Source organism: Pinus tabuliformis, chromosome X, assembly GCF_031772625.1.
Source record: "Pinus tabuliformis cultivar Carrire ecotype Pingquan chromosome X, CPIR1, whole genome shotgun sequence".
Lineage (NCBI taxonomy): Eukaryota > Viridiplantae > Streptophyta > Pinopsida > Pinales > Pinaceae > Pinus > Pinus tabuliformis.
In genome coordinates, this window is record NC_142308.1 from 1,495,777,679 (window position 1) to 1,495,796,465 (window position 18,787).

The 18,787-nt window shown below is 37.3% G+C and overlaps 1 long non-coding RNA gene across 1 annotated transcript; it reads left to right on the forward strand.

The window, feature by feature from the left end:
* The first annotated feature begins 8,056 nt into the window (after window positions 1–8,056).
* LOC149145697 (uncharacterized) lies at window positions 8,057–12,314 on the forward strand. Its single transcript, XR_016265182.1, has 2 exons — window positions 8,057–11,864; window positions 11,899–12,314. It is a non-coding gene; the product is annotated as an uncharacterized LOC149145697 (long non-coding RNA).
* The last annotated feature ends 6,473 nt before the right edge of the window (window positions 12,315–18,787 follow it).

Genomic DNA, 18,787 nt, shown 5'->3' on the forward strand with positions numbered 1-18,787 from the left:
AGTTACCGATTATCCTAGATTAAAAAAAAAACAATGAAAAATGCAAACAAGGAATGCACAAACACTTTGGATTGTTGATGTAAGCGTTTAATTCTACAGCCAAACTAAGATGGAGTCCAACTGAACATGCACGACCTATAGCTAATAATTTTATGATTTGAGGTAGTTTGTTCTTAAGCCAACAATCTATTGGTATATATAGAAAAATTAGGTGGAAACTTGGTGAAGGCCATTTTTTTTCATACATCATTCATTGATTTTAAGTAATGGTATGGTGATAAAAGCATCATTATTCTCTTGGAAATTTACTTTGAATAAATAATTAACATTTATTCTCATTTATGATCATATGTACATTTGAAACACCCACACTAAGCCCTCATTAATATTTTCTAATGAGAACAACTAACCAATGACTTTAGTTTGTGTTTAGATTTAAAGTGATGTTATCTTCCAATGTGAAACTTTTTGTATATATTTAAAAGTCAATTATAACAATGTTTAGCCGAGCATTTAAATACATTATTCATGGACTTTGTTCAATGAACGTTCTTTATACATAAACAATCCAATATAATTTTCTTATCTTAAAATTAGACATTAAACATTCCTCTCTTTTCCTTAACCTTGAGGGTATGCTAGTTGCTATTTTACAACCCAATATAAGGGGATATATAAGTATATCAAGTCTCCAATAATAATATAATAATAAAAAATTATGTTGCTCCAAAATAAAAATAACATATGGATCACAAAAATTACAATACAATTCCAACACAAAATCTAAAAACTTGTTCCAAAATCTTTTAATATTTCTTTAATTAAATATTATAAATGAACTTAAAAAAAACCATATCTTATGGAAATTTTAATATTAAAATCTTTAAAGACATATTTTGATGTCAACATTATAATATTTGAAAATATAAATTTGATATCATATTAAATATTAAATAAAAAATATAATTAAATATAATATTAAAGACATATTTTGATGTCAAAATTATAATATTTGAAAATATAAATTTGATATCATATTAAATATTAAATAAAAAAATATAACTAAATATAATATTAATATATATATATATATATATATTATTTTATTTATTTATCTATTTATTTTTCTAAATTGGTCTACTCCTATATTGATACAAAAATATGATTACAGAGAGGCAGATGCCTCGAGAGTTCTAGCCCAAGAGATGGCATTCTTACAAAAGACGCTTGATGTACTGACTAGAGGACCTGCATAGTGACTTACTTCAGGACTTGAAGTTTCTGAAAACATTAGACTCAGTACCATGACAGTGACCAAAATCTGACCCAGACATTGACCAAAAACTGACCTGTAAACAGCAAGCCCCTAAACAGAGACCAACATACAAGAGAATGCCGCCCACACAGGGGAAACCGACAAGTAAAAGTTGAAAGAGACCTGATTCTGGGAGCTTAAAAACATGAAAAACTATGTATCCGGAGGGGATTGAGCGACTTCCTTCAGCAACTGACCAAAACCAAAAGGCGCGGACCTGTTCAATCTTCATGCGAGGTTGTTGGCTGTTCTTTAACAATGTGGCACCCGAATTGGTTTGGATCTTCAAACTCAGAGGGATGCCCCTCTATACTTGAAGGACTGCCTCCTGCTGGTGCGCTCGGGCCAGCGTGTGTAGTCGAATTCAGAATTGCCGAGCCACCTGTATCTCTGCGCTGAGAAACGTTCTGGTTTGCCATCCAAGGTTCCAGAGTGTTGGAAATAATACTGAGAGGGGGGGTGAATCAGTATTATCAGATCAGATAAAACTTTTCAATTTCATACTCAGAAACATATACGCGACTTAAGTTAAGTGAACCCGCGTGTACACGCGACTGTGTTTAATGCAACTAGCGTATATCCAGAGATCTTATGATTCAGTTAATCTTATCTTCAGTAAATGCATCAGAACATTATTAAGCATATTAACAGTAAACAGGTGCAGTATAACAGAACAGATCATCACACAAAAGCCACACACATGAACACCATGATATAAGGTGGAAACCCAATGTGGGTGAAAACCACCTGCTGCAATTTGTCTCTTTCTTCTTTAATGAGAACTTCTTTTACAATGTACTGGTGCAGTCCTTTACCAGCACGCAGGCTACAACCTGCAGAGGGCTACAACCCTCTTAGCTCTTGTACTAGCCGATCCATTTACTAGTACGTAGGTGCCTACCTACAAAATGCTTCTTTACTCGTTTTCCAGCTGCTAGTGGAAGGGAGCTACAACCCCCTGGCTCTTGTACTGGCTGATATGTTTACCAGTACGTAGGTGCCGGCCTACGAGCTACCCGGGACCACGTTTCATACATTTTCATACTGGATCCATAAGACAATCATCATTGTAGTACAACCTGCATCCTCAATCACTGAAACACCCAATTCTGAATCACTGTAACCCTATCAACAATAACCAGACAATCATAGTAACAACCAGATCCAGCTCCATATTCAAATATCATACTTCACATTGTATACGCTACTTGGATGAACCCAACCTGCGTGTATACGCTCTTTTACCAAAACCAACTCGCGTACAGATCTATAAATTCAACCTTAAAACTCTGCAGCTATATCAGACATCAAAACATACCCAGATCATAATAATAAACATGCGTCAGTAGATCTAGTCTATCCAGAGTCAAACCATATGAAGATAATCATTCCAAGCCTTGAGATCTCGTTCCATCATTCATCATCCTCCACATGGGTGAAACCTTGGTTCAGATCACCAACCCATAACCAGCACTTGGATCACACACTTTCTCAGATCTTCATTACTCACCCTTCATGCCTTTGGCCTAGTGATCTTCTCCTTATATAGCCTTAGGCCTTGCTCAATACCAAGAGCCAAAACCATAGTAACATAATACCATCAACCTCGAAACTAGGGATCGACACGTCCGTCGAGACACCATGGTCCAAAACCATAGGCACAACTTCCAAGGACTAACTGCCACTGACCAAAGGTACGTTTTCACATGTACGCGCTTTTACTGAAGCCAACCTGCGTGTACACGCTGATTCTCTTTGCTGAACCTGCGTATATCTCTTTCTTGTCCTGCTGTACTGAGATCTGTCCACTAGTTAAGTTGCCATCACCTGTACCAGTCTCTGAGCACCTGTACCAATCTCTGAGTGAGTTGCCATCAAGGACAACACTTGAATCATAATGCCAACAATCTCCCCCTTTGGACTTGATGGCAACCACCACACCAAGTCACTCTCCCCCTTTGACATCAAGGGCAAAGGGTGGACCAAGATATTCTCTTCTTTGGTATACCTTCTGCTGTCCATACTGCTGTCCATACTCCCCCTGAGTACATGCTGAAATCTCCAAATGTGCTCCCCCTTTGTGTATGCCAAAGTGTACCAATCTATCCATCCTGCTCTTGTTGAATTGTGTTGTTCATGCTCCCCTTGACTGTAGGCAAGATCTGCAAAAGATGTTCTTCAAGAAGAACAAAGACTTATACATTATAGAAGACCTTCCTATCACCAAAGACTCAATACATACATTCATCACCCAACCTAGTGGGGATATACCAATATTGACTCATCCACCTAACCATGTGGAGATACATTAAGAGTTTACTCATGACAATACATAAACATTTCATCATTCATCCCAGGCATAGTGGGGAAACCAACATAGGCCGTTACATGACCTTGACATCATAAAAGAGATATCACAATACATGACATAGTGATGAAATATCTAGACCAAGACTTATGAAAGCCACCAGCAGCATCATGATCTGTACCATAAGCATCAGCCTGCAATACCATTCCTAAACAGCAAGATGTATCATTTAGCTTCATAGACTTTATCAACAACTTCTAACCATAATGCCAACAATGAATTATTTGAAGAATCTGCTCCCCCTGAGTGTGAGCCAACCATGTCTGAACCATTTCCTGAGTCTGTTCTGCTCCCCCTGAGCCTGAGCCAACCATGACTGAACCTGGGTCTGTTCTGCTGCCCTTTCTCCATATACGCGACTTTGCAGCCTGTAACTCGCGTATATACGCGGATTTCCTTCATGAAACTTGCGTATGAGAATTAGAACACTGAAGTTTTACACCTTCAGCTCCCCCTGAGTTTGTTATGTCTGTGCTGTGCTGAGTACCCTGTGTTGTGCCATATTTTTCTGACTGAACTTCCTTTTTCTTCCATATCTTCAAGCATGTTGATGATTTCTTCTTATCATGAGCTTTGTTCCTGCAATCTCTTGCTTTATGTCCAAACTTGTTACATGCATAGCATCTTACATGTTTCATATTCCTCCTGTAGCAATCAGCAGCTTTGTGGCCAAACATATTGCAAGAAAAACAATATCCATTAAAGTACCTCGAATGTGATGATCTTTCTGCATGATGGTCTTGAAACCTTCTTCTTCTACATATGGCTGCAACATGTCCAAGATTATGACATACATAACATTCAACATTATTCAGTGGAGGAAACAATCGTCTATCACGTCCATAGTTAGGAGCAAAGAATCTTCCTTGAGGATTTTCTTTCCTTGGTTGTTCCTTGTTGGGCATTTCAGATTTCTCATTAGAGTTTCTTGCCTCACCTTGTGAACTAGATTCACCTTCAACATATCCACGAAAACCAAGACCAGTCTTGATAGCAGGAGATCTTTGACTATTAAGAATATCATCCAAGACTTTAGTACTATCTTGAAATCGTAAAAGCTTATCCTTTTCTTCTATTTTACCTTTCAAGATATTTACCTCAACTTGATGTTGTTCTTCCTTTTCAAGACATTGCTTCTCCAAGGTCTCTTCAGCTTTCCTTCCTTCATCCAACTGATGCCTTAGTTTGAGGATCTCGTTTTCTTGCTCTTTATTCAGTGCTAGCAGCATTTCTCGAATTCTGGAGGCACATTCTAACTGATCTTCTAATCTGATGATTTCTTCCTTGAGGGCATTCTCCCTTTTGTTAGGTAGATCTTGTTGATCTATGATTTGATCTGATGCTTCATTTGCTTGTCCATCTTCAATCTGAGATGCTTCAGGATCTGAACACTTGCTTCCACTCAACGGCAGGTTGTCATTTTTCCTTTGAGCTGTCTTCTTCTTCTGACGTGCTTTCTTCCCCATTGTTCTACGAATCTCCTTCAAGCGATCAAGCTTCTCTGAAGGACCTGCTCTGATACCAATTGTTGGAAATAATACTGAGAGGGGGGGTGAATCAGTATTATCAGATCAGATAAAACTTTTCAATTTCATACTCAGAAACATATACACGACTTAAGTTAAGTGAACCCGCGTGTACACGCGACTGTGTTTAATGCAACTAGCGTATATCCAGAGATCTTATGATTCAGTTAATCTTATCTTCAGTAAATGCATCAGAACATTATTAAGCATATTAACAGTAAACAGGTGCAGTATAACAGAACAGATCATCACACAAAAGCCACACACATGAACACCATGATATAAGGTGGAAACCCAATGTGGGTGAAAACCACCTGCTGCAATTTGTCTCTTTCTTCTTTAATGAGAACTTCTTTTACAATGTACTGGTGCAGTCCTTTACCAGCACGCAGGCTACAACCTGCAGAGGGCTACAACCCTCTTAGCTCTTGTACTAGCCGATCCATTTACTAGTACGTAGGTGCCTACCTACAAAATGCTTCTTTACTCGTTTTCCAGCTGCTAGTGGAAGGGAGCTACAACCCCCTGGCTCTTGTACTGGCTGATATGTTTACCAGTACGTAGGTGCCGGCCTACGAGCTACCCGGGACCACGTTTCATACATTTTCATACTGGATCCATAAGACAATCATCATTGTAGTACAACCTGCATCCTCAATCACTGAAACACCCAATTCTGAATCACTGTAACCCTATCAACAATAACCAGACAATCATAGTAACAACCAGATCCAGCTCCATATTCAAATATCATACTTCACATTGTATACGCTACTTGGATGAACCCAACCTGCGTGTATACGCTCTTTTACCAAAACCAACTCGCGTACAGATCTATAAATTCAACCTTAAAACTCTGCAGCTATATCAGACATCAAAACATACCCAGATCATAATAATAAACATGCGTCAGTAGATCTAGTCTATCCAGAGTCAAACCATATGAAGATAATCATTCCAAGCCTTGAGATCTCGTTCCATCATTCATCATCCTCCACATGGGTGAAACCTTGGTTCAGATCACCAACCCATAACCAGCACTTGGATCACACACTTTCTCAGATCTTCATTACTCACCCTTCATGCCTTTGGCCTAGTGATCTTCTCCTTATATAGCCTTAGGCCTTGCTCAATACCAAGAGCCAAAACCATAGTAACATAATACCATCAACCTCGAAACTAGGGATCGACACGTCCGTCGAGACACCATGGTCCAAAACCATAGGCACAACTTCCAAGGACTAACTGCCACTGACCAAAGGTACGTTTTCACATGTACACGCTTTTACTGAAGCCAACCTGCGTGTACACGCTGATTCTCCTTGCTGAACCTGCGTATATCTCTTTCTTGTCCTGCTGTACTGAGATCTGTCCACTAGTTAAGTTGCCATCACCTGTACCAGTCTCTGAGCACCTGTACCAATCTCTGAGTGAGTTGCCATCAAGGACAACACTTGAATCATAATGCCAACACAGAGGAGCCCCATGACTGACCTCCCCCGAACCCACAACATCCTCACACATTTCTACGGTGACAGACACGATGAAGGATGAATTTCCTAGAGTACAGGGGAAGCAGAAGCGAGCTGTGTGCGAATGTGAGTGGTGAGAGCAAACTTCTGTTATGACTTGCCCTCTTCCCCTGCCCCTGCCACTTCTGGTTGCAGGATATCTATTACAGCAGAACTCCGAAGCCTCAGACGAGGGGTCCGAGGTTGTGGAGGAAGGCTGGTGGGAAACACGGCCTCGAGAGCTGCCTCGTCTGCAACCCATCCTGGTGCGCTCTCTGGGCATTTTAAAGTGAGCAGAACAAACAACCGAAGAGGGAATGGCGAGGTGGCTACAAAGGAAGATGCAAACTGGATGAATAGGAGCCTGAACACACTGATAACTGTCAGCACCTTGAGCCAGAGCCCGACACTGCCCTGTTTTGTTTTGAGAGCGAGGAGCTGCCACCTTGTTGAACCTGAACGAGTGCGGAGGGGAAACAAGAATGAAGACCAAGCCGAGCGCCATTGCAAATAAATCAAAATCAAGGGAGAGCAGCGTTAATGCTGCATTTAAGATGTTTGTGTGAAACCATAACTCATGCCTCCTACGAATCCATCTGGCGGCTGTGAGTGGCCACGCGCCCACCCTCCATGCCACCCTCGTACCACTATCCAAAGTACTCACTCGCATCCGAAAAATATAATATTTATATTAAAAAATATTATTATTATTATTAAATCTAATATTAATATTAATTATTGAAAAATTATTATTATTATTAAATCTAATATTAATATTAATATTAATTATTGAAAAATTATTATTATTATTAAATCGATTTCTTTATATTTTAAGGAATTTGACTGTTTAGATGATTTAGGGTTTATATATAATGAACTTAATATTAATAAATCTAATTAGAACAATTTTTTTAATTAAAACAAATTTATTTGAAGAATTACTATCATTGACCTTACACTACAAGTAGAACAATCCATTAGAACCCTTCACAGCGAAAAATTTGTTTCTAAATAATTTTCCAATCACGTTGCAACCTACTAGCCTACCTTTGAATTACAAGTATACTATGTTTTTGAAATCAACATTCGCTTTCCAACTTACCCTCTGATTGCAACTATCCAGGTTACATGTACACGCAAAGACGTCTAAACAATGACAATCGAGAGATGCCCAATGCACCACTGAAGATATCTCTGGAATCAACGCGGCCGTTCAAATTAAAATAAGTCGGTGGTACAAAAAGATAAGAATCCAATGCGCGCCATGCTTTCTTTTTCTTTTCCAGCTGGCGTTTTGATCACCTTCGTCCATATTCTTCCACCGTTTCATCTTCACCGTCCATTTAAACCCTTCTGCCTATAAATTGATGACTTCTCGACCTTGCTAAATCACATTCATTCGTTTCTGTCCCATCTTCCTCACATTACGAGGAAGGAAGGGAAACGCAATGGATGTCCCTCATCTAATGAAGGGAGGAGTGAGGTATTGGTTTTCATCTGTCTTTAGTGTCCTGCTTGCGGTTGTCCGCATGCAGTTTTCTTTTCGGTATTTTTCCTCCCAGGGTACACAGGCGTACAGTTTTTCTATAGCATTACTTCTTGGTATTTTCTTCCCAGATTGCAGAGGCGTACGATTTTTTAGTGGTGCTCTCTTTCCCTAATTTCAGTACCTTTTGCTTTTCCTTCCATCTTTTCTCTTCTGGTGCTGTCTATCTTTAATTTCTTTGCTTTTCTTGTTTCTACTATTATATATTCTAACACCTTAACATACCGCAACCGCTTATGTTGAGATGTGAACCGGGAATGGGATTGTGGATTGGGAATGGCTTTTCCATAGGTTTGGAGATGGTAAGCGACAAGTTGTAATTTGTTGTTCAGTAATCTAGGATATTCATTCAGGTAATTTTGTGCTCTGTAAGTGACTAGGTCAAATTCGTTTGTTCTGTTGTGGTTTGAGGATCCTGTAAGTAATTAGGTATATTATATGTTCTTAGTTACTGGGTTGCATATGCTTTATAACTATATGCCTTTGCTTTGTAAAGAAGCACAACCTGTTAGTCGCTGATTGCAGGGCCGTTTGATCTTGTGCGTTTTGGTTCCCCGAAGTGGATCTGCTTGTTGGTCTAACTGGTTGGCTAGATCTGAAGATTGGATGTTAGACACCACAAAGCCGTCCACATTATTTGAGTCATTTCGTCCATTTCAACGCTTTTCTTGTTCAGATGGTTTACATGTTTAGTGGCAGGAGAATGTTGGCTCAGTCGCTGCAGTATCAATATAAAGGGGACGGTGGTTTTTACTAGCGTTATTTTTGTTTCGTTGTAAGTATTTAGCATTGTCGCTGTTGGTCCTTGGCATGCATGACTTGAGAGATGGTTGATCTTTGGGCTGCAGGGCATTTTATCTAAATTTGGATTTCGATCATAGGAAGCGGAATGATTCCTCGCTCCCTCTCAACTTCTTCAAGAAGCCTTAATTAAGATCTGTTACAGGATCTACATAGGGGGTTTGGTGTTTGAGAATTTGTTGTTAATATCATGTAGTCTATTTGGTATTATCTTGTCTCCAATCATTGCTATGCCTGATTTGGGAAAGAATCGGTCCTTGGGCTGCAGGGCTTCTCTTGTATGTTTAAGGGCAGGAGAATGTTGGCTCAGTTGCTGCTGTATCAATATAAAGGGGACAGTGGTTGAGTTTTTCCTGTCGTTATTTTTATTTCGTTGCGAGTATTTAGCATTTATTTCGTTGCGAGTATTTAGCATTATCGCTGTTGGTCCTTGGCATGCATGACTTGAGAGATGATTGATCCTTGGGCTGCAGGGCATTTCATCTAAATTTGGAATTCGATCATAGGAAGCGGAATCATTCCTCGCTTCCTCTCAACTTCTTCCAGAAGCCTTAATTAGGATCTGTTACAGGATCTACATAGGGGGTTTGGCCTTTGAGTATTTGTTGTTACTTTCATGTAGTCTATTTGGCATTAACTTTGTCTCCAATCATTGCTATGCCTGATTTGGGAAAGAATTGGTCCTTGGGCTGCAGGGCAACGAGTGGATAATGGAAAGCAGAAAGTTCTCATGAAATATTATCAACAGGCATGACAAACTATCGCACAATAAATCTAAGATGCTTTTTGAGTGTATACTTGTAGTATTGGCTAACTTTAGAGGTTTAGTCCGTCGATATTTTATGAATGCTCCACAGTCTGCAGCCCTAGGCATAAATTGTGCAGGACAGTGGATTGGAAGCTGGGTTAGAACGCATTTTCGGGTCGAAAACATCATCCACGAGGTTTGCTAAGCTCTGATGAGTGGTTTTTAGTTGCATTTATATGTTCTCGTTCTCTGTCTCTTAGAGGTGCAAGATTAAATTAACCATTCATAAGTAGGGGCGTCATACATTCGGATCCGTCCTTTAGATGTTTAAAGGGTGTTTTCATAGCTGCTGCTTTTATTAATACCTAGTCTTGATATGCTCTGTGGGAATAGAACGGATTAGATTTCAAACAGATAATATTTCATTTTTGCCTCTAACTCGAAGGTGTAATTGTTGTTATGGTCTATCTTTGAGACAAGCGATATTCTGTTTCTGATGCTGTACTAGATCAAGCGTTGTAGTGGTTCAATTTCTGAACGGTCTCAAAACCCGTTTCTCTGGTCCCTGAAAGGCCTTCGGGTATAATTCATATTTTCCTTGTTTTAACTTCTCCATGCCATTCATCGGATTGTATCTTCCACCTTGATTATGTTGATAGTTATATAATTCAGATAGATATTTCTTTCAAATTACATATTTCTTCTCGCTTGCCCTAAAATCGTTGTATGTTCCTGCTGGTGTTTTCTTCGAGCCCATAACTTCAACAACTGTTGCAGCATGCCCTGAGTTGGCACAACAGGCTCCAGTTATGGTTGTAACGGATTGTTCTTCGGAGTGGTTCTTTCTATTAACCTTTCCACATATTCATTAATGTCTTGCATCGGCTACAGTCTTCAATAGTCTTCACTCTTTCCTGTTTCTTTGACTGTGTATTCTTTCCACCTCTGGTTGCCGCTGTGCATTGAACATACATCTCTGGACATTGACTTGAGGTCTCTAGATTGGCTCTTAGTTACATTGGTTGCATCCTCAAGCATTTTTTTTGCAAGATGAGGGTTTCGTGTTTTCGATCTTTCAGGCGAGCGTGTCACTCTTTCAAGCGAGCGTGTGACTTCTGTATTGCATCTATTTCTAATCAGTGAATATGTCGTAATGTCTTCCCAGAGGTGTTGTCTTTCGCTTCTACTCACCAGGGCCGCCTTCTACAATTCAACGCATGTTAGAATGTCTTCCTCGATGAAATGCATATGGTTAGTTAAGGTGGCATGTAGATTTTGTACTGTGATTTTGCGGGGCCGCTTTCTATGATCCAGCAGATATGCCATAATCTCTTCCTCGCCCTCTCTGGTTAATGTGGCATGCAGGCTTTGTATTTTTTCTCGAAATTTGTGGCCTTCTCATGCTTTTTCCATGGTTTCAGTCTAGACATTCATTAGACTGTCATATCTCCTAGCGTGCACGCCATTGGGTTTGCAATTTGCTATTAATGGGTCTTTATTCTACTTGGCTTCGATCATGACAATTCGGAGTGGCCTTCTGCATTCCTCCTGCCTTCATCAGTCTAGCGTGCACGCCATTGGGTTTGCAATTTGCTATTAATGGGTCTTTATTCTACTTGGCTTCGATCATGACAATTCGGAGTGGCCTTCTGCATTCCTCCTGCCTTCATCAGTATTAGACTCAAGGTTCCTGTTCGCACGCGCCTGTGATTTGAGCTCTCTGCTTTGAATGAGTTTTCTGTAACTTTGGCTTCTATCACAAGTATTTGGTCATTTGGTAGCCACGACTCTTATTTCTTCTGGTCTAATTTTCTCTCGTGAAGTGAATCAGTTGGGATAATGAACCGATGAGTTGGAATATCGTTGTCTATTGAGGCGCTATTCTTCATTAGCTCTTCATTAACTGGCCTGAGTAACATCCCGTTTGTTGTTCCTCTTCTGCAAGCGAGCGCGTCGCTGTTTATCTGGTCTTCTTCTGCAAGCGAGCGCGTCCCTGTTTATCTGGTCTTCTTCAGGCGAGCGTGCCCTTGTTTATCTGGTCTTCTTCAGGCGAGAGTGCCCTTGTTTATCTGGTCTTCTTCAGGCGAGCGTGAGATTGTCATCAGAAAGGCATTCAGTGGAAGAAGTGATTCTACATAGAGTGTTAGCAACGATAATTTATAAATTTTGTTTTTTGTCCGGCCTCCTAATTTGGCATTGATTATGGTTTTTTAATGTCCATCGACTTACGCTTTGGAATGGGTGGGGGTTATTTAATCTCCAATCTATCTCAGGATGTTAGCAGATATAAAGTTCTCCCTTCTCTACCTGTAAGGTGACATGTAATAAAGTTCTTCCTTCTACCTGTAAGGTGTCATGTAATGGTATCACGGGTTGTCTCGATGTTAGCTTATATATCAATTTCTCCCGTGCAGCTTATAGCTGTCATATACTCATATCATGGATTCTAATGTAATATTTAGCTTTTTAATAGCAATTTTATCATAATGGTTTCTCATATGTTTTGACTTTTTAATAATGATTTGCAATGGAATATGATTATTTACATATTTATGTTTGAAATAGACTCAATAAAATCTGTAAGAGTCGCGATCAGCCTAAATAATACGAAAAAATACTCTTTAATCAAAGACAGTGAAAAAAAAGAGCGATCTTATTCTTAGATTATTGATTAAATACAATATGAACGGACTATTCTATGTTAGACTCTTTTAGATTAATCCAACAAGTCCGATTCTTTTAGATTAATAAAGAAGTCGTTAGTGGGGATAAATAAATGCTTTTAGATTAATCAAAAAGAATCTCGTTAATGGGGATAAATAAATGCACAACGATATTAGAACAAGAACTAAAAGGTATCAAATTAACAAAAAAGGATATTACATTAATATAATATTACATTAATATAATTATGTTTCTTTACACTTGCGTCCCACGTTCATAAGAACACTCCTTCATCACAACACTGAACATTATGGCCAATAAACGTTGAGAACCATGCAAAATAAGATAATACTGAAGTAAAGAAAGGGCCAGATGGTGCTCATTTACATTCCATGGAAGACCACCATAAAGGAGACAGGAGAAGTCAGCAGAGAGTTCAGAGGGGTATAGTCTACTTCGTAATGGTAATTCACCTGTGGGAAATACCACAACAGTTCGCAAGCAAGATAGGCTAATAATCATTAATAACAAACTCCACCAAAAACGAACCAACATGAGGTACAGAACAAAAAAAAAATCAAATCAAAATGAGCTAATAATCATTAATAACAAACTCCACCAAAAACGAACCAAAAAAAAAGCAAAATGAACTAATAATCATTAATAACAAACTCAACCAAAAAAAACCAGTTTTACCAACATGATATACAGAACAAAAAAAACAAAAAAACAAAGCAAAAAAGATACACAAAAAATAACAAACTCAACCAAAAAAAACCAGTTTTTGGAACCAACATGATATACAGAACCAAAAAACAAAGCAAAAAAGATACACAAAAAAATACAGAACAAAAAAACAAAGGCAAAAAAGATACACAAAAAAATACAGAACAAAAAAACAAAGGCAAAAAAACAAAGCAAAATGAAGGAAGAGAAAAAAACAAAGCAAAATAAGAAAAAACAAAGCAAAATGAAACCAAAGGAAAGAAATTAAATTAATAAAGGAAAAACAAATCAAAATGAAAAAATCTTGAAAAAAAACAAAAGTAAAAACAAATCAAAATAAAAAAACTTAAAAAGAAAACAAAGCAAAAAACAAAATCAAAAAACAAAACCAAAAACTTAAAAAAACAAAGTAAAAGCAAAATGAACAAATCATTTTATAGATTAGAAATTAAATTAAAAAAAGAAAAACAAATCAAAATGAACAAACCTAGAAAACAAAGCAAAATGAATAAATCAAATTAAATGAGAAAAAAAAAACAAAACAAATTAAATAAGAAAAAACAAAGTAGATTAGAAATTAAATTAAAAAAGAAAAAATAAATCAAAATGAACAAACCTAGAAAACAAAGCAAAATGAACAAATCAAATTAAATAAGAAAAAAAAAACAAAGCAAATTAAATAAGAAAAACAAAGCAAAATGAACAAACCCAGAAAACAAATCAAAATGAACAAACCATTTTCTAGATTAGAAATCAAATTAAGAAAAAATGAACAAACCATTTTCTAGGTTAGAAATTAAATTAAAAAAAATAAAGCAAAATGAATAAACCTAGAAAACAATTCAAAATGAACAAAATCATTTTCTAGAGTAGAAATTAAATCAAAAAAGAAAAAACAAAACAATATTAAGGAAAAAACAGAAGAAAATGAATAAACCATTTTCTAGGTAAAGAATTAAATTAAAAAAGGAAAAACAAAGCAAAATAAACTAACCTTAGAAGTTAAAATAAAAAACAGAAGAAAATGAATAAACCATTTTCTAGGTAAAGAATTAAATTAAAAAAGGAAAAACAAAGCAAAATAAACCAACCTTAGAAGTTAAAGTAATAAACAAACCTAAAAAACAAAGCAAAATAAACAAACCATTTTTTAGGTAGAAATTAAAAAAAAAAAAAAAAAGAGAGCAAAATGAAGAAACCATTAGCTAAGTTAAAAAATTAACCATTTTCTAGGTAAGGAATTAAATTAAAAAAGGAAAAACAAAGCAAAATAAACCAACCTTAGAAGTTAAAGTAATAAACAAACTAAAAAACAAAGCAGAATAAACAAATCTAAAAAACAAAAAATAAACAAACCATTTTTTTTGGGTAGAAATTAAATCAAAAAAGAAAAAACAAAGCAAAATGAAGAAACCATTAGCTAGGTAAAAAAATTAAATAACATTGGCTAGGTTAAAAATTAAATAAAAAAAGAAAACAAAGATATTAAACAAAACTACAAAGCATAATTAAAAAAAAAACAAAGCAAAATGAACAAAACAAACCAATGGTAGTACTTGTAATATCTTTTCTCTATCATATCATATAGGGTTTTATGCCATCATTAGATTTGATAGTACTCTTTGGTTTTTGGGTTAAAGATTGGAAAATAAGAGAAATTCATCTTGAATAGGGTTACGTTTTATAGAAGATTCTATATTTTGATATTGGATTTTAAGATTAAATTTGTCCATTTTCAACTCAAAACACATAATTGAACATTATTCATATACATTCGCTAGTATTGATATCCGATTCTTTTCATTTACTTGTAACATAGGAATGTATCTTAATCTCAAAATTTATTTAAATCGTGTTTCATATACATGAAGCCTATAGTATTCAAGGCTTGGATTGTACATCTTTAAATTGCATTTAAAAATATGTATTGTGTGCTTTTAAAAATTATGATTGTATACATGAACCTTAATATCATGGATTAAATTGATTCTCTTAGATCCTCTTTATATTAAGATTAATTTTGAGTTTCTCAAAATGATGATTGAAAAAGAGAATGGTGAAGTTGATTTTTAATACTCTTACATTAAAGTAAGATTCCATGAATGTAATACAATTGAATTGACTCTTTCATGCTCTACTTTATGGTAGTGTACATTTTGTCATTTTTATTATAAAAGCTTGATGCAACAAAGATCTTATGTAATGCCTCTATGGACAATTACACCAATGATCATCAACAAGGTTCATCTATGTTTGGTTATGTTTGGCTTATTTGATTTAAAAAACAAAATCCAAAGAGAATTCATAACCTACAATGGGGAAGGACAATTATTCAGGCCATGGTGCAAGTAATAGTGACACTATCAAACACTCAACCTACAAACACATTGATTCACTGGTCCAACCATTAATTTTGCACCCAAACTACATGGAGCCATATTGTACTCATGTGACTTGTAGCTATAAAGCATTTCATGGTTTGAGGTAGTTAATGGCTTCAAGACTAGACTTCACGTTTTTAGGTGCTAACCTATAGCTAAGGGTTGAATAACCCTATCCAAATCATAGGCTTATATACCTAATGAGAATGATATAGGGTGTTTAATTGTTGAACAACACAACAGTTATGGCTGACATACATTCCCTTTTGTTTTGTGCAGGTAGGCATATTTATTTGGGATGCAAAGCTGTAGTTCTGATGAGTGGGGGTTGAAGTGACTACTACTTTGTACTTCTGGAATAGACCATTTTGGAAGCCTTTATGGTTTTAGCTGTTTTCTAGTTGGGTCAATATGGTTTGCAGAGTTAAGTAGTAAGATACTATTTATGGACAGTTGTGGGCCCAGGTAATGTATGGGGAAATTTTGGACATAAATTAATACTTATTTGTACTTAATGTTATTTATTTTTGTTTAAATATTGGTTTCAAAAGTCTCCATTTATGGTGGTTTGGTGGGACCAATACTATATCAATCACTGGTTAGGGTTGCACGAAGGCCAATCGTACCCCTTCGCGGAGGTATTGAAGGGTGGAATAAAGGGCTAGGAAAACAAAGCCCTAGAACATAATGCCCTGTGCGAAAGTAGGAATAGGAGGAATAAACTGACGTCACAACCATCTTAGGGTGCGAAAACTTAGTTCCAACATCCCCCTATACTGATTCGGGTGAGACTTCGGTCCGTTCTTCGCAAGCTGATGTCGAAAGGGCCAGTAGTGTAGGGATTTGTTTGGCTAACTAACGTTGACCCTGGGTCAGGCCCCACCAAGCCAACAAATGGTTCCGTTGTGGGGACCAGAATATGCATAAGATATGTGTGATGTCGTATCACTGGAATCCAACTAAGAAAGAGATCAAAGACTGGTTGGATAGGAAGATCCATGAGTTCGCGGCGCAGGAGAACAGAAATCCGCCACTGACAAAGGAACAGTTGCTGGACGGGACCTATATATAGAAATACACGACATATTTTTCTGTTCCTTTCCGGTTGAGCTATATAAGTCGATCGAAAAGCTATCAGATAGCCAAGGAAGGTGGAGACTTGACGGTTATATTGTCTAGACCCCGGAATTAGTATAGAGATTGGAAGTCTCTGAGGATAAGATCACCCACGTTGTCGATCATTGGCTTGATCGCATCATAGGAGGATTTGTGACTGAATTCGCGGTCGATACCTCAGTCAACTACAGCGAAGCGGAGCGGTGCTTTTTCAAAGGTCGACAAGGTAAGTATTTAAAGTCTTTGAATACCTGGATGTGCGAAAAATGGGTTATGCAGCTACCTTGATGTTCGGAGCTACACGAAGATGAAATACTTATAGGACCGAAGGAAGAAAGGGTCCTGAATATAGTCCATTGATTTTACCTCCATTGGGTGACGAAGTGGGAGTAGTGCAGGCTTCTCTACGAAGTGTTATTCAGTTAATAAGACAAGGATTCCCGCGACTGCCACCTCCACCCACACCACCTCCAACTTCACCACCATCACCTATGACTTCACTTGTACCACCTCTACCTCCACCGCAGTTCAGCATGGCGAATTCAATGAAGTTGCCTTTGTTCAAGGGCTTGGGAAATGAGGACTCAAACCAGTTTTGGTTCGTTGTGAAAGTTGTATGGGAAGCTTAGGGCGTTATAGATGATCACATGAAGAAGGTAACATTTGTTAGTGCTCTGCAGGATCATGCACTAACCTAGTACATTAAATACTCTAATGATAACCCAAACATTGGGGTGGCGGACATCTAGACTATGCTGAATAAAGAGTTCAGTAGGCCTAAATCTGAGGCACAGTTAATTGTGGGGTTCAAGGAAATCGCGATGAAACTAGGCGAGGCACCTTGGGAATTAGATCATAGATTGAAGTGTAAAATCCGTGAAGCTAATATGAATTTAACAGATGGACAACACCGCGAATGGTTCGTGGCTTCACTCCTGCCACACCTAAGGGTTGTGTTATCACAACAGAAGATAACAACTCAGGCAGAGGCCTTGGAGATTGCAATGAGACTGCATGAAACATAGATGCAGGATTCGAATTTGGGGGTTCAATAGATCCATGCGCAGTTGCAAAATCTTTGCATTGAAATGTAGAGCTTGAAGCAGGACATGACAATTCGACTGGAGGTGCGCAAAGAGGTATGGTGCCTAATGTAGAAATTTTGACTGTAGATTAACTTGATAATGCAATATAACTGAAGCAAAATACTTTAATCTACTTCTAGAATCAATTTTGCGGAAGCTTAAAAAGATTTGAGTAGGATCAAGCGGAACACATATAACCAGAGAAGAATCGAAGCACATGAAAGACAGAAGAATACTCAGGGGAAAGCCTCAACTAAAAACCCCACTATCTGTATTATCATACAAGGTGGAAATATATCAGAATAATACAAAGCCTTAGCTCCCACAACTAACCAACTCTCAGTACAATCCTCCTAGATGCTCACAGGCAAACAAGGCTTCTCACAAACCTTCTCCTCTACCCTCCAAGCTTCCTATTTCCTTGTGTTGTTTCTCCTAGGTGATCCTACTGTTACCAAGTGTAACACTGATCACTCACACTGATCTCACACCCTGTAAAACTACGCAATCCTCAAGGAACCTTATTCCTTTTGCATGGATGAGTTTCCTTTATAGGAAAACTCATGCAATTAATAGTAACTTGTCCTTGACATTTAGCTCAACTGGATCTTTCTCTGAATAGACATGCATGAATTACTGATGAGAGGATCTTTACTTATCTGGAGTACACTAGTTGGATGCATGCACGCATTAACTGACTGAACTCACAATTAGTTCCTCAAACAGTTTGGAACTGATTTAACTCGACTTAACTCAATAAACTAAGTTAACTAATTTCAACTGAAATACAACTCAATCTTATCTCCTTAATTAAGAGATAATCTCCTTAATTTAAGGGATAACTCTTGCATGACTTCACAAAGATTTCTAACTTGAATTTCTCCAGCTAATTAACTCAAGAAGAATTAATTAATTATTTTTCAAGCAATTGGTGAGTCTAAATTCGAATTTAATTCACAATTTTAAGTCAAGGACTAATTAAAATTGGAATATTTTGGAT